This window comes from Microtus oregoni, unplaced genomic scaffold, assembly GCF_018167655.1.
Source record: "Microtus oregoni isolate MIOR12 unplaced genomic scaffold, Mior012 000003F_ref0000135, whole genome shotgun sequence".
NCBI lineage: Eukaryota > Metazoa > Chordata > Mammalia > Rodentia > Cricetidae > Microtus > Microtus oregoni.
In genome coordinates this window covers 19,740,264-19,754,325 of record NW_024543062.1, presented here as the reverse complement: position 1 = coordinate 19,754,325, position 14,062 = coordinate 19,740,264, and the positions used below count along the sequence as shown (strand labels likewise).

The window sequence follows — 14,062 nt, the reverse complement described above, 5'->3', positions numbered from 1 at the left end:
GGTCATCAATACAGTGCCCATCCATTGTAAAAAGGAAAGGAATTCAGATACATTCTACAGTCCCTGAAAACATTCTGCCAAGAGAATTGAGCCACTCACAGAGAAAAAATATCATTCATTATAAGAGATAGCTAGGGTGGTCAGACTGCTAGAGAGGGAAAGCAGAATGGGGGTCCAGAGACTGAAAGGAGGGGAATAGGGAAACAGACAGACAGATGTAAGCACACCGTGTTCCATGGGCCAACAGGTGCCAAGCAGTAACGATTTACTTTAATGCCACTCTTTTTGCACACTTTAGAATAGTGTTTTGTTTGTTTTTCTGGTTTTTCAAGACAGGATTTCTCTTGTATAACAGTCCTAGTTGTCCTGGAACTTGCTCTGTAGTCCAGGCTGGCCTCAAACTCACAAAGATCAGTCTGCCTCTGCCTCCTGAGTGCTGGGATTAAAGGTGTGTACCACCACTGCCCAGCACTGTACACTATAGAATTAAATGCTCAACTGCATGTTCTATATACACTATCACAATGGAAAAAAATTAGAAAAGAAAGATGGAATAGAAGAGGCAGCCCAGAGTTTGTGCTCTGAGGAAAGCAGCAGCCATGTTGGAAACCAGCTCCCTGGAGGTCACCTAGCACATGCAGGGAACCACTGCTGGTGCTCCCATCCACTACCATGGTCTCTCTGTTACAGGAGTTGGGCCGGCTTGTAAGTGGGGCCTCCAGCCTAAGTCAAGCTGTTGCAGTTGACATGGGTGAGCAGAGGTGTCACCAGGTCCTGCGCAAATTGCATGAGAGGCTAACATGTGAGCAACAGACAACTGCGGTGTAGCTAAGGGGTTTGCAGACACTTCTGTCCCTGACAGGAGACTAGGGAGGCCTTTTGTCCTCTTCAGTCACATGAGTCCCTAAGAGGGCCAGGGCTTCAGTGAGACTCTCGGCATCCCAGCAGGGCGGGCTGAGCTCCTACAGCTGCACTGAAGCTGAAATTTCTCTAACGACCCGGTGGGGTGGCCAGGCCATCCGTTGACTGGCTCCAGCTCTTCGCTGCCATGCACTGCACTGTCTGCAGTGGGGACTTGGACACGCCTGGAGAGTGACACTGGTGGGACTTACGATGAATAACGGGTGATCCTTAGAGTAGGTCTGAGACCAGAGTGCCAGCTGGAGATTCTGTGTCAGTCAGCTCCGTGTCTCTCACAGAAGGGAGTGCGGATGCATGCCTAGACCCTCAGCAAACTCCAGGTGAGACCATGGGATTAGAGCATGCACAGTACTGTACATTCTCCCTTCCCATCCTCCACTACCAGCCAGCTGACTGACAGCTCCAGAGGAGAACCCCAATGGAGCCCCAGGGGATGGCAGAGCAATATGAAAGAACCACAGGTCCCTAATGCACTGCATGGAAACCAGCATCCAATCCAATAATAATCAGGAAATGACAATAAAGCTGGGCATGGGGATGAATGCTTGTAATGCTAGCTGAGAGGGTGAAGAGGATAGTAAAGCCAGTATAAGCGACACAGTGAGCTGCCCACTCCACCCCTCAAACACACACACACACACACACACACACACACACACTCTCTTTCTCTCTCACACACACACACACGAAATTTTACTGTAAAAAGCAACTAAGATTAGGTTGATCATTGATAATATCTATGTTGATAATCCAGGGAGATCTGACAGAGAACAACTGGGCACATGGCAATCATAATATAAGCACATGATAGGAGCTTTATTCATGTTCTTCACTACTACCTGGTTTTAAAACCCTTATAGCATATGCTCACTCCATGAGATGAAAACAAGCATCTATACCTAGATTCCTAGTTGAGGACAATCTGCAATCAAATGAATGAAAAGAAAAACTTAGCTATCTGCTTCTTGGTAAACAAAACAAAGAGGAAAACAGCTGAGCCATAGTTCTTACAAGCTGGAAAGCAGTGGCTCCTGAGAAGGGAACCTTGTGTTGGTAAAGAGCTGATGGGAATATGGTCCTCTTAGGGCCTGAGTATCAGGAGAGGAATAGCCAGAGACCACGCTTGTCTGAAGCCTCCAGGGAGTCAGAGGTGGTCTTGCAGGCCTGCCTGTGGCCTGACTGGCTGTCAGGAGAGCCAATCCTTATTTTTTATCCTTGCTAATGTCAGCACAACGGCCCTGTGGTAATGATGGGAAATATTTACATACCACACCACTGATGGGTTGTGTGGACCATCTGGCTGCTGGATGTGTAAAGTATTGTCAAACACATGGCCCTTCCATGAAGACCGTGCTGAAGGACGGACCACAGACACTGACGTGGCAGCCCACCACTTTCTCTACATGGAGAACCAGAGAGGCCATCTCCTGTTTATGACTCTGTGGCACCAGGAGGGTAGCTCCCACCCCTGGTGTAACTGAGCTCAGCATTCACGACAGTCAAGTTCCAACTGAGGGCCTCTTCAGTTGTCAAGTGCTCCACACCAGGTTTCTGTGGTTAGCCAGCAGAATGACTGCAGGGGATGAACGTCTCAGAGCAAATCGATTTAGTTGTCTATCTGAAAGCACTTTCTGTCACTCTGCGGCATGGCTCAGGCTTTACAACTGCAGCAAGTGGAGGATGGAAGCCTTAGCCTTGCCCAGTGAGAATTTCTTCTCTGCTCTGTCCGGGCCTCTAATAAGTTCTAACTCCATACTGAACCTGTGTAGATTTTTTTTTCTGGGTTGACGTCAAGTTTTTTTTTTTTTCTTTTTAAGTTTAGGGTGTTGGGTGGGTTGTTTTATTATTATTTTCTTAATTTTAGTAAAGGCAAAAAAGTTCTTTTCAGAGCCTGTTCTAAAGTAGCAATTTTCTTAATGAGGAGCACAAGCTTGCCACCCACGTGAGGAGGCTGTGTCGCTGCTGATCACAGCACCCCATGAATGTGACAAGTCATGTTACCTCCCTGACACACGGTCAGCTGGGGTTTACTTCCGTCACCAGCATGGGCTTCCCTGGGGTGTACTGGCCATGCTTCTTCACATCTGAGCCCAAAGCAAAACTTGCTCTGCCCACAATCTCAAGCGACCGTCAAGAAGTCAGATGTGCTGGTATCCCATTATAGTCCCAGCACTTGGGAGGTTGAGACAGAAGAGAGATCAAGGCCAGCCAGGGCTGCACAGTGAGTTCCCACAGTGAGCATACCCTATGTAGGGAGACACTGTCTCAAACAGAACAAAACAAAGGAACAAAAGGAAATTACTGTTTGAAGGAATAGAAAGATCTCCAGAGCTGGTTCTGCTCTCCGGGACAGTCAAGAAACAGTGGACAGAGTCTTCATGTTCATTCTTCTTCTTATTATTATTATTTTTTTTTGGGGGGGGGGTTTCGAGACAGGGTTCTCTGCGGCTTTGGAGCCTGTCCTGGAACTAGCTCTGTAGACCAGGCTGGTCTCGAACTCACAGAGATCCGCCTGCCTCTGCCTCCCGAGTGCTGGGATTAAAGGCGTGTGCCATCAATGCCCGGCTTCATGTTCATTCTTAAAACATGGAAAGCTGACTCATTTCAGAACATCCACAAATAATAATGGTCTTAATGGAATATCATAAAATAAGCCCTAGGTGTGGTGGTTCATGCTTGTATTCCCAGCACTCCAGCACTGAGGCAAGAAGATCTCAAGTTCAAGGCCAGTCTGAGATAGAGTTCCAGGCTAGCCTGGAATAGAGCAACACCCTGTCTCAAAAATAAAGAAACAAACACTCCCAATAGGAGTGTTTAAACAATGAAAAAATAAATGACAGCTCTGACTGCCTCCCTCACCCCGGGGGTGGGGGAAACTATACAAGATTGGTGGCACCAGCTTCCTGAAATCTGTTTTGGCTATAAAATGACCATATTGTTCTAACTACTTCCTGGGTGCTGCGATAAGCTTACTCAGGCCAGGAATCTCTCTGTGTCCAAACACCCCAGGAAAGTTCACTGGTCTTCCCTTTGCTTTTCTCTTTGCAGTGGGTGAGGTTCATTTCCAAAGTCAGAGCTCTTGCCAGAGGAATGGAGTCCTGCTCACATCTGGGACAATCCCTGTCCATCTTGAATGAGTGTTCAGCACCGGGGCTGAGTAGCACTGTCCCAGAGAACACGTACAGGTGCAGGGGAGGGTTTTCACTGACAGAACACCTAGTTCCTCAGCAGGGTGGGCAGCTCTGAAGGCCAACATAGGTTCAAGAAGTTTCTCCTTGCAGCTGGGAACCTTGATCCCAGCAGAGGGGAGCACCCATGAGATCCAAGCCACTGGGAGGCTCTAAACAGACACCTGCTCGGGCCAGCTGCATCTAGAAGAGCCAGGCAAATGCTCTTTTTACCAATGTGATCTGAGCCCCTCGGAAAAGAGGAAAATCCCAAGGAGGGCTAACCCAGGTCACTAGGAGCTTCACTTGTGTCAGGCTGGAGCCACAGCTGCAGACATAGCAGAGCGAGGCAGCTTTGCTTCCCTGTTAAGGCACAGGACTCAAGCCACAGAGGCCCTGGTGACCCAACCACTCTCTTTCTGGGTCACCTTCTTTGGTTCTGGTATCACTGACTTCTCTACGGCTCCCAAACAAGACCCCAGGGAGAAAGTGAGTTCCAGGGTTGGCCAAGCTCTCACCAATCAAGGTGGGCCAAGACCACCAGAGATTGCTCTCTGTGCTTCCTCTTTAGATCAGTCTTTGCTATTTCTTCCTGTCCATTTGGTCACAACAGGAGGGCACCAGTGAGCTGTGGCTTTTGCGTGTGGTTTACACAGATGGGACATTTACTGCATTGACCATTTTCAAGCATACAGAGCAGTGGCACTAAGTTCATTTATCATGTTGTGCAACCATCATTGCCACCACCCTCCACTCTAGAGTTTCTTCATCCTCCAACCTGAACTCTGTCCTTATTAAACACAAACTAACCATCCACCCCATCCCCATCCCTTCTGTGAACTGGAGCACCTTGCAACGGCCTTATTTGGAAAATTAGTTTTAAGTTCACAGGTCTGTACAACCCAAGCTTGCTGAAGGTCCTCCTAGATACATATGGGCTCCCCTAAACATATTTCCTGAAAGAAAACTTTTATCAGGCCAGACCACTGGAGACTCAGAAAACTCCAGGTGTTTCTTAGATACCCTGTGATGGACAAACTGACAGAGGAGAGGCAAGGTCAAGGAAGCCCCTCCCCTGACTCCCACTGGGAAGTCTGAAGACAAGGCTCCTGAGCATCAGGGTCTCTGTTGTGAACACAGGGGCCTACTGGGCAGGGCAGTTTTTTTGGCTGTGGCCTGCCTTCTGAGGTGGATTAAGTCTTTCCTCGCCTGGGGTTTGAGGTTAAAAACCAACCGCTCACATTCACATGCCATATGCTGCAGTGCAGGTTTACACTGCTTTTGTGGAAGCAATCCAGCCACAACGGTCCCAGGCAGAAGGGAAACACCCCACTAACAGGTATCTGCAGGAGAACCCTGCTGTAGTGCCCTTGCTTCCCATCTTCGAGCACCACCCTGAACTCCAGCAACACCCATCCCCAGTAGGGCCCAACTGAGGAACACAAAACCAGTTATTTGAGAAAGCTGGCAATGCCAAATGTACCAACAGGCGCTCCCTCAGCAGCTTACACTTCCATAAGTTCAAAATGCAGCATGTAACAGCAGGCAGTTATTTCTGTTCTTTAAAACAATATATACTGACATATGAAGATAATGTCTTAGAAAGCACACACATATACATACTAACACATAAACAGACATACACACACACATGCAACATGTAAACACAGTCAAACATACAGTCAGATATATACATATAAACATGCATATATACACATACACGATAAGCACTCACAAACACACATATATACATAAACAAACATACTCAAATAAACATAGAAACACACATATACACATAGACATACACAAATAAGCATATATACAGCTATACACACACACAGCTATCATTGTCCCTGGAGAGAAAAACTAAGACATTGAAGACAAGGGTGGCAAGAAGTCTGGCATTTGCACACAGATCCTTCTCAAGTTGCTATCAGGTATGAAATGCACTGTTTATCCAATGAATTTTAGGTAAAAAAAAATCACACATCAGGCCTTCCTGATTGTTTGATTATTTCTATAGAGTATAAATCACAGACATAATTAAATTTATCTTTAGTCATGTGCCATGCACAATTTTTTCAATGTTCTGCCATATGTTTTTTTTAATGAATGAGTGAGCAAATGATTAATGAATAGTAAAGAAAAACATTGGTGAAATTTTTTTTGCATACTAGAAAACTCTTAAGTTTTGAGTTGTTAGAGAAGGCAAGGTTAAAAACTGGGATGGATTCTGAGACACGAATGAGATTCAGGATACTAAACGTGATGCATACCACAGATGGCACAATTAATCAACCTTTACAGTGTCTGACTTAATAATCATCTTTAGGGGCTGGAGAGATGGCTCAGAGGGTAAGAGCACTGGCTGCTCTTCCAGAGGTCCGGAGTTCAATTCCCAGCAACCACATGGTGGCTCACAACCATCTATAATGAGACCTGGTGCCTTCCTTGCCAGCAGTACATCGTATGCTTAATAAATAAATAAATATTTAAAAAAATAATCATCTTTAAACGCTGACATTTGATGCTTGTTTGGAAACAGCAGAACAAAGCTGGATGTGGGAGCACGTACCTGTAACCCCAGCGGTTGGGAGGTGGAAGCAGGAGGATCGAGAGCTGAAGACCAGGTTGTCCTATATAACAAGTTTGAGGCCAGCCTGAGATACATGAAACCCTGTCCCAGTCCCCATCTAGGAGGAGGAAGGAAGGAGGAAAGGGAGGAAAGGTGAGGGAATGGGAATGGGGCGGGGGCAAAATGCAAATAAAATAATGAGTGGCTCAGATAACTTTAAAATACATTTTTGGAACAAATGAACTAATTCTGCAAACCTCATTCAATGATCCAAAAGAACTAAAAACAACCACCAAACTCTCCCATAAGTTGACTCAGTTCTGGGGGCTCTCCCAGGATTATTGAGTGCCTAGCTGGAGAACTCTGTCCTACTCACAGGCTAGCCAAGGAGGATGGCAGCAGTCACCATATGGATTTGAAGAAAAGCTATGGCGCAGGACCTCAGTCTATGGCACTCATACTAGCCCCCTGGGGAGGCAACAAGCCTATTCTGAAGAAACAATGTGGAAGTGGGAAATCACAAAACCAAAGAAAAGAACTAGGGAGGAGGCAAGGCCATGGAGAAAGGAAGCACGGGGTCCCAACGGCATCAGTCTGATAGCCCTAGAGGGTGGTCTCAGAGAACAGCCTAGCCTGTGATGAGGGAACAACATCTATCACCCCACAGCTTCCTTCAGTCACATGATCCAGCCATCGACTGAACTACTCCAGTGGTCCTTACTAACTAAAAGACAGGCAAGAAATGCTTTTGAGAAAGGTAAGAAAAATAGTTAGGAAATGTGATGGACTGGCTGGCAGGGTACTTCGTGCAGATGACGCCAGGGCAGCAGCTGAGCTGTTTGCTAGCAGGAGGTAATAATTTACCCTGCTCATCTCACCTGGCTCATCCAGAGACACTGTACAACTTTCCAGTCTACACAGTGGCACTGGGATGCCAAGGCAGGGACCTCAAAGCCAAGGGGGCATTCTGGGATAGAGCGTGGTTCATCTTTCCAGGAATTGCATTCATCATCCATCCAGGACTGAGATAACAGACATCTGGCTTCTGTAATGATGACTTAATGGGGCACAAATATGTTCTGGAACATTCTGGGAGACTCATCAGAACAACACCTTTGGGAGATCTGGAGCACTCTGCAATATACCCTGCACATTACTGCCCATCTCTCCCCAGATACTGCATCCCAGGGAGGAAGCTGCCTGAACTGACCAAGTGTCATGCTTATTCACTGGAAAATGGGGCTCCCATCTCCTGACACAAACAGACATCAGAGGGTTCTTCCCCACCAAAGTCACCACCCGGCTTCTGCTGACACCCTGGAAGGTGATGCAGCTGCTTACTTATCTGGCTGCCATAGTGTCTGGTACGGTACTGCTAGTCATTTCCCAGTTTATCTACTTTACAAACCTAAGACAAACGATCCGCTCAAAACATCGATTTTTAAATAGTTTTTAAATCTGCCTAAGAGTTATATGTACTTCTCTGTTCCAGACCATTGTACTGCTTGAATCTAGATCAGTCACTAAAGAGAAAAGGGTGTTTGCCTCGAAACAACATTTATAGACATTTGTGTCTCTGCACTTTGCCCTGTCTGTCTTGCTGCAATGCCCAAAGCAGCGGTTCCTCGGGCCTGCTTTGGAATCTGCACGAGAACTTTTGGCTGGCTCATAAGGGGGAGTGATATTATCACGTAGTTTCTGCCTTTCAGAGTAAAAACCATAAACTTCATCAAATGCCTCACTGTCACTTACCCAAATCATCTTCGTGGTTTTGGCACACATCCCCCCTTTTTTCATCTGGTAGGTCACCTAGTATTTAATCATCTTTTATGTTTACAAGGCTGTAACAACCCCTGGGCTGGGCGTCCTACCTGGGGAATGTGGAGAGATGCGAAGAAGAGATCCTGCCAGCGTTAGAGAGCCAGAGGAAGGGGGGGCAGGGAAACCACAGCAGGCGCACAAACCTGCACACGCCTGCACACCACGGGGACAGCCAGCTAGCCCTTGAGAGTCGATGCACCATACCCAGGGCACAGTGAGGATCCTACACACATATCAAGCTGGCTACAGCGGGATTCCTGCAGGAGGTGGCACATGGGCAAAGAGGCGAGAATGACAGCCTCTGGACTGGAGTCCAGTCTCATAAGCCCCAAGGCATACTTCTTGTCTACAATTTTCTCAGCTGGAAAACTGGAAATAATTACAAACCAAAGAGGACAGTGGGCAGCAACCAGCCAGACTCCATTTGTGGGCAGATGCTGAGCCATTCTGATCTACCTCTTGACTCCAAAGGGAAGGGAAGAGGAACCAGAAAGACTGAGGTTATGAGCAGAAAGGAAAAGAACCCCCAACAAGCCATGATCCTCTGAAACAAGTATCGGATTTTCTAGAAAAGGGGCTGAGTCTGAAAGTGGTCATTATGCTAGGTTCAGAGCAGAGGGGCAGGAGACCACCCCACCTTATTCCCAGTTAGGAGAGATGTTTCTGCGTACGCACACATGAACAGCTATACAGGGATGTCTGCTCACGCTCATTTGGTCCTTCATCTGACAACTCACCCCAAGTTCACGTTCTCACAAACACTGCTTTGGACACAGGATCTTCGAAGACATAATTAGTTAAGGTGAGGTCACAGTGAAGTAGGATGGGTCCTAATCATGTGTAACTGGATTTAGTCCCTATAAGAAAACAGTTGTTGGGCAATGGTAATGCATGTATTTAATCCCAGCACTTGGGAGGCAGAGGCAGATCCTCCCTGCAGCTTCAAGGGTACAGCTCATCCAGCATTCGGACTTCTGACTGTGTGGAATGGATTCTGGCTGTTAGAAGTCACCTAATTCTTAGTACTTAGTTATGATGCCCTGAGATACTACCAAAAAGACACAAGAGAGAGACTACAAAAGACACATGTGGTGGTGGCACATGCCTGTAATCCCAGCACTTGGGAAGCAGAGGCAGGTGGATTTCAGTGAGTTCAAGGCCAGCCTGGTCTACAGAGTGAGTTCCAGGACAGCCAGGGCTACACAGAGAAACCCTGTCTTGAAAACAACAACAACAACAAAAATACAAGAGAGATTAGCCTCTGTAGTTCGCCCTTTAGGGGCTTTAAGAGACAGCATCTGGTTCCACATGGTAACCCATCCCCTGCCATGACCAATGGTCCTCTCCCTGCTGCCAGTCTTATCTTCCCTTGACTTGGGGTCCTAATGAGAAAAGAAGACTCAGTTGACTCTCATCACTTACAGAAAGACTGGTGGCCTGGGTATGCCCAGCTGGCTACTTGCACACTTGCTCCTTGAAGCCTTAGGCCCAGCCAGAAGCAGGAAAGAATACAAAGATTCTGAGGGAGCACCAGATCCCGCTCAAGATTCCCCAGTAGGTCTGCATCAAGATTCCCAGTGGGTCTGCAACAAGATCCCCCAATAGGTCTGCAGTAAGATTCCCCAGTAGGTCCTCAGCAAGGTCCCCCAGTAGGTCTGCAGTAAGATTCTCCAAGCTGTCTATATCACCCACATCCAATGTCCCAGCCAGCATCCTGTGCCCCCAGCAGTGCTATCTCCCACCCACTCTGCAGCTGGGGACCCAGGCAGGGACCGTGGGCAGCTGGCATCTGCTCTATGAAAAGGTATTTATCTTTCCACTTGCAGAGAGCAAATGAGAGCCATAAAAGGACATGCCCAATGTCAGGTGCAGAAGTGCTCCACAGAGGCAGATGTTGTTCACACGTGCACGAGGCTGTTAACTGCCAGGACTGCCCTTGCAGAAGAACCTGGGGCCCTGCTGTGCAGGAGGTCTCAGGCAGACCACAGATGTGAATACTGTCCCCAGGCCTCCATAAACACAGTGAGGCATCATCTAGTCCACGAACACTGGTCAAGCCCACAAGCTTGAGATTTCTATTTGCTCTCTCTCTTTCTTTCCCCAACTAACCATTTCAGTTTACAGTCCACCAGAGATTACTGCAAGCACAAGGTTGTGCAGCCACTGCTGCTACACTAGAGCACTTCATCATCCCACCGAACAACAGCTCCCAGCTCCCTCCGTACCAAGCCCTGCTAATTGCCATTCTCCTTTCCACGTCTAGTCTGGGGGCTGACGGTGAGTGACATCACAGGGTACTGACCTCATGTGGCTCTCTGTCCTCTTTCACCTAGCAGAGACTTTCAAAGCTTCATCCCTGTGGTGTGTTAACACTTCATTTCTTTTTATGGCTAAGTGCTCCACGGTCCATGGTATGCACGGACCATGTCTGTTTATCTGGTGCTGGACGTCTGAGCTGTTTTACCTTTCGGCTCTGACCTACGGTCCTGCTGTGAGCACTGGAGAGAAGTTGCAGCCTGTGCTTTTACTTCTCTCAAGGGGCAGACTATGCAGTGGGCCTACTGGCCATGCGGTAACTGCAGATAGCTATCTGAGGGGCTGCTGGACTGTTCTCCACGGTTGCTGCTGCATTTTACATCCCACCAGCCCCTCCACATCCTCTCTAACACTTGTTTTTACTCTCTTTTTAAAGGTTTAAAATCATAGACAAGCCCAAGACTCTGAACAGATACAACCCACAGGATGTGACTCTGTGGCCTACAGTGGCCAGGTATCCACTTTAGACCGGTAACCACTCAGCACAGGACAATGCTGGTGCAGTCAGGTTCCTGCTTTAGGGCTCACTGGCTGTGTGACTCTGGACAAACACTTTAACCTCTCTGAGCGTCAGTTAGTCCCACTGTGGGAAAGGAGTTCATGTGGCAAGTGTCACATTCCACTGGAGCAGGACTGTGACTGACGCTAGAGTCTTGTCAAAAAGTCTACAGGATGAGGCTGTTTCCTCCTTCCCTGCATTTCCTTTTACGACAAGCGTGAAAAGGGTTAGAATATTTTCTCTTCAATTCTTCTCTCTGCCTTCAGATGGAAATGACAAAATAAAAGAAAAACAAAGAGTAGGGGAATCTGGATGTTCTCCTGAGGACAACCTTAGCAACACACATACACACATACATACACGCTCACGCTCTCACACACTCATCCCTCACCATAAACTCAGTTTCCCCAATCATGTCACCAGATCCAAGCAGGTAGGGTATGGATCCTTATTGTAAAGACATGAAGATATAAAGAGGTAAAGTGACCCCCAAATTCAGACGGCACCCCTCTTATGGGGGGGTCCCTACTCTCCTAGATAAGTCCAACCAATACAAGAGACAGCTGCGGGCACTGCCTACACTTAGGCCACACCCCAGAGACAGCCCTGCTGCCATCACTCTGTCCCTGTCTATGGGGTGCAAGTGCTTTCCCTCTCTCTCCGTCCCCCTTCCTGAGAGAGAGAGAGAGAGAGAGAGAGAGAGAGAGAGAATGCTCATGCAGACTAAGGTTCTGACTGAGAAGTCCCAGGAGGAAGCAGGACCCCCTTTCCTTACTGCTAGTGGAGGCATGCATCCCTTATGGATCACCAGCCAGTATCTCCATAGTGACAGAGTGACAGGCAGTGAGGCTAAATAGAACCTCCACCTGATGACAGCCCTGTCTGTCCAGTTCCAGCTGCGTGGGATTCTGAAAAGCTTGGAGACCAAGATATCAATAAGAGTGGCCCTTAGGCCATTAGAAGGGTCACAGTACAGTCAGCTCATCTAGGACAGGAGCACAGGTAAGGTCCTGAGCTAATGGGCTCTGTGTGGGTGGCCCCTGAAGGCCTGCAGTCACCAAAGTTCTCCCTCTTGTGCAGGCACACTCCCCTTCCCAGCAGGCCAGCAGAAGGAGCTCCTCTCAGCCTTGACAATGAACGCACTCTCTCCCCAGCGGCACTCTGATAGGCTTCTCACCCAACACTGCTCACACAATGCTCAGGTCAGATCCCACCCGACACTGCTCACATAATGCTCAGGTCAGATTCCACCCGACACAGCTCACACAATGCTCAGGTCAGATCTCACCCGACACGGCTCACACAATGCTCAAGTCAGATGCCACCTGAAAGGATGCCCAGCAAGCTACTTAGCAGGTAACCCCAAATCTGCTCAACCTCAAAATGGGTGCATGAGTTGGTAAGCTGTCTTAAGTAGTAGGTCAGTGCAGAGTTCAGTGCCAGGTGGCCAGCATCTGAGATAGGAGGCGTGGAACTTGAGGACACGCCCTTCTCCTTGGCTTCAGCTTTCTCTTCTCTACAATAGGCTGACTTCAAAGAGTAGCTGTGTGTAAAGTAAACACCACAAAAAGCACACAGTACCACGCTTGGCGGGACTGAAAGAAGGTATGCTGCAATAGTGGGCTAGCCTGGAAACCTCTGTGACGGACATTCCCACATGAAGCAGCTGTTTGTGTGGTGTCACTGGACACCGCCACATCAGTCAGCACCTCACATGCAGGAGACGCCAGAGGTGAAAGAGAGACGTGCAGGAAGAGCATAGGACCTTTGCAAGTGACAGGAACACACCAGCAAACCAATAAACCAAACAGGGGTGGGTATAAAGTTCATCAGTACGATGCTTACCTAGCATGACCGGGGCCCTTCTCAGTCCTCAGCACTGTGGGGAAGAAAAGTTTCTTTTTAAATGTTTATAACCAGGGAATACGACTTTTCATTTATGTATTCTAAAGCTAGCTGATTATTTAAAGCCATTTTATTTATTTATTAAGCTTTAATTTTATCTTATGTGTATGAGTCTTTGGCCTAAATGTATGTCTACGCACTATGTGCATGCCTTGTGTGCTCAGAGGCTAGGAGAGGGCATCAGATCTGGGCCTGGAGTTACAGGTGCTTACAAGTCACCATGTGGGCTCGAGGAATTAAACCTTGGTCCTCTGGAAGAACAACCAGTGCTGCTGAGCTCTCTCTCCAGCCCGATTTAAAGCCTTTTTTAAGTGACTGAAAACATTCTTAGAGTGAGGCTGCTTCACAAGGGTTCTGCTCCTTAGATTGTCATACCAGTGATATGTTATAGACTTCAGGTTCTACGCCATCAAAGCGTTCTGCCTGTTATGAACGCCTCTCCATCACCCCCACCCCACCCCACCCCCCACCTACAACCACCATTCTGCTCTGGCCCCCCGAGCCTGGCCTCTCTCAGTGCCTAGCCTTGGTGGAATCATGCAGCCACTTTGTGACTCACGTACTTCCCTTAGCACAGTGACCTCAAGAGTCACCTGCACTGTCCTATATCGTGGGTCTCTCTGAAATAGACGTGCTTCATCTAGTGACAGACTTTGTAAAACCATCTGACTTTTAAATAGTCTTTGTTAACTTACCATGAACATATACTACTTGGATTTGTTTTAATTGTGTGTCGGGGGCGGGGGGGGGGGGGGCATTAAGTGTAGGTAAAACACAAGTGTAGGTGTCCAAGGAGGCAGAGGTGGCTGATTCTCCTGCCATACCTGATACGGATGCTGAGAATCGATGCTCTTAACC

General features: G+C 47.9%; 1 protein-coding gene across 7 annotated transcripts in view; it reads right to left on the bottom strand.

Annotated features, from left to right (window-relative positions):
- The window catches only part of Pitpnm2 (phosphatidylinositol transfer protein membrane associated 2), a 138,482-nt gene that overhangs the window by 111,723 nt on the left and 12,697 nt on the right, over nt 1-14,062 (bottom strand). The window contains exon 2 of one of the 7 annotated variants that reach the window (XM_041649143.1): nt 13,145-13,178. The exons of the other annotated variants lie outside the window; for them this stretch is intronic. The gene's annotated coding sequence lies outside the window, so the exon portion shown is untranslated. The remainder of the gene's footprint in view (nt 1-13,144; nt 13,179-14,062) is intronic. 7 annotated transcript variants of the gene reach the window in all.